Below are 3,019 nucleotides of genomic sequence, written 5' to 3'. Positions count from 1 at the left end.
TTGTAGAACATCCTGTCTTCCTAACAGCACCCTCAGCATTTTTCATTGTAATCACTGATTTAAGGTCTGTCTCCCCCCAGGCTGTGAGCTCTGTGAGTTCAGGAACCTGCATACACAGGGCCAACCCAGGTGTATATCAGGCGTTCAGTATACATTGGTCAAATGAAAGAAAGAGTGGAAGGATGAACGAAGACAAGGAAACCGAGTCCAAGGAAACAAGTCTGTTTGGGTCAGAGATAGTTTGGTAAAGTCCTTATATGAGGACTTTATATAAGGGAAAACATTCTGGCACAATCTCTCGTATTCTTAAGTTAGCATCTTTAGAAAGTTGTAAGTGATTGATAATGGAGGCATATCTAAAGTCCACCAAATGCAGCTTTTACACTAACTCGCAAGTTCATAGAAAAAAATTTGCTTTAAGATTGAAGACCTTCTAGTGGCCTCCCTCGTTCTCTTCTGGTCCCAGGCACTATGGGAGCCTTGGACTTTGATGCACACGTGGCCAACTTGGGTGGACCCCAAGTTCCTGAGGAACCTGTGCTTTGCCCAGAAGCGGCTGAAGAAGATGCAGGCCAACAATACCAAGGCCGTGAGGGCGCATGCCGAGGCTCAAGGCCCTCGTGAAGCCCATGGAGGTTAAGCCCCAGATCCCAAAGGGCATCAAACGCAAGCTCAGTTAACTTGCCTGCATCGCCCCCGCCCCCCCCCGGCTCGGGAAGTGTGCTCGTGCCTCCATCACCGCAGTCCCGGCTCTGCCGGCAAGGTCCAAGACCAGGCTCAAACCAAGGCCCGGGTGCAGCTCCAGCTCCTGCTCAGGCTCCCAGAGGTGCCCAGGCCCCCAGGAAGCCTCCAGAACAGAGGCCTCCTTCTGCCAACGTGAGGATGGAAGGACTGGTGTGATCCCTGGGCTGCTGCATGGGGCTGGTATCCTCCTGTGCTATTTGTACAAATAAACCTGAGGCAGACTGTCCAAAAAAAAAAAAATTGAAGACCTCTTGCTGCAAGTTAGCGAGGGTGAGTTCTGATTGTTTTAATTAGCATCATGACCTCCACATCTGGTAAAGTATCATACTGTGCAGTGTTCTGTGTTTTAAATAAACCATGTCCACGTATTCAGAGTACATGTGCCACATAATGACGTTTTGGTCAACGACAGCGGTGGTCCCATAAGATTATAATGGAGCCGATAAATTCCTATTGCCTAGTGACACCGTAGTTGTGGGAATGTCATAGCATAACGCATTACTCATGTGTTTGTGGTGATGCTGGTGTAAATAAGCCGACTGTGCTGCCAGTCGTATAACAGTATAGCACGTACAATTATGTACAGTACCTAATAGTTGATAACGATACTAAACGACTATATTACTGGTTTATGTATTTACTATGCTGTACCTTTTATTGTTATTTTAGAGTGTACTTTTTCTACTTACAAAAAAAGTTTACTGTATGCTGTGTTACGCTGGCAGCAGACTCCAGCGTATGCTGTGTTACGCTGGCAGCAGACTCCGTGTTACGCTGGCAGCAGACTCCTACATCTCCTGTTTACTGTGTCTCTTGATTGTATCATTTTCTCTTGTGCTTGATTAAATCTAATGTTGTTTTGTTCATCGTGGCCCCTAGGTGTTAAAAACCCACTGCTAACATTGCCAGTAAGAGGCCACGTTGACTGATTGACCTGGAAACGAAATTAAAAGTAATTAAGGGCTATGAAGGTGGAAAATCAGTGATGGTTATTGCTCGCCAGTCGGGCATGTCCCCTTCCACCATAGCTACGATTTTGAAGAACAAGAACAAAGTGATAGAAGCTGTTAAATGATCTGCTTCATTGAAGGCAACGAGACTAACAAAAATTCGAGAAGGGCCTACATCAGAGATGGAGAAATTTCTAATGACCCGGATTGAAGACCAGACACAGAAGTGTATCCTTCTCAGCGCTATGACAATCACAGCCAAAGCAAAAAGTTTGCTTGTGATGTTGAAAGAAAAGATGGGACCTGACTATGATGTTGAATTTACTGTTGGCTGTGGTTGGTTTAAACGATTCAAGAATCATTATTCATTACACAATGTGAAAGTGAGTGGTGAGTCTGCCAGTGCTGATGTGAAGGCAGCTGAAGAATTTTTAGAAACTCTTGATAAGCTGATTGTGAAGGAAAATTACTTGCCAGAGCAAATATTCAATATGGATAAGACTTTTGTATTCTGAAAATGGATGCCTGAAAGGACTTTCATCCATAAGGAGGCCAAGTCAATGCCAGGTTTCAAGGTTCCTAAGGACAGGATAACAGTCTTGCTTGGGGGCAATGAAACCCTTCGTGATCGGCACAGTGAAAACCCCAGGGCCTACAAGCATATCAATAGGCACGCACTGCCAGTGTACTACAGGAGCAATAAGAAGTCGTGGATGACCCAGCTCCTCTTCCAAGATGCCCTCCTGAATTGCTATGCCAGTGAAATGGAGAAGAACATACCATTGGAGAATAACATACTTTTCAAGATTTTGCTTATTGTTGATAATTCTTCTGTACATCCTCCTTTTATTGGTGATCTTCATCCCAATATCAAGGGGTGTTTCTCCCTCCAAACACCACCTCTTTGATCCAACCAATGGATCAAGGAGTTATAGCAGCTTTTAAGGCCTACTACCTAAAGAGGACCTTGCCCAGGCCGTTGCTGCAACTGAGGAAGACACTGATGTGATTCTGGAAGGATTACAACATCTCTGACTGCATCAAGAACCTTGCTTGGGCTTGGGGTAATGTCGCCCAGGAGTGTATGAACGGCATCTGAAAGAAGACACTCAGGAGATTATTCTATGACTTCAAGGGATTTGCCAAGGATGAGGAGGTTGCAAAAATCAACAAGGCTGTGGTTGAGATGGTGAACAACTTTAACCTGGGTGTGGATGAGGATGACATTGAGGGGGTCCTAGACGTGGTTTCTGAGGAATTGACTAATGAGGAGTTGTTGGAACTGAAACAGGAACACATACCTGAAGAAGAGGCAAGAGAAAAGG

The 3,019-nt window shown here is 45.1% G+C and overlaps 1 pseudogene; it reads left to right on the top strand.

Moving 5' to 3' along the window:
- The first annotated feature begins 490 nt into the window (after nt 1–490).
- Nucleotides 491–988, top strand: LOC147916183 (large ribosomal subunit protein eL29-like; annotated as a pseudogene).
- The last annotated feature ends 2,031 nt before the right edge of the window (nt 989–3,019 follow it).

Source organism: Ceratotherium simum, chromosome 10 (assembly GCF_057802395.1).
Source record: "Ceratotherium simum simum isolate JZ-2026a chromosome 10, ASM5780239v1, whole genome shotgun sequence".
Classification (NCBI taxonomy): domain Eukaryota; kingdom Metazoa; phylum Chordata; class Mammalia; order Perissodactyla; family Rhinocerotidae; genus Ceratotherium; species Ceratotherium simum.
The sequence above is the reverse complement of the archived record's forward strand: the minus strand, read 5'-3'. Positions and strand labels throughout refer to the sequence as shown.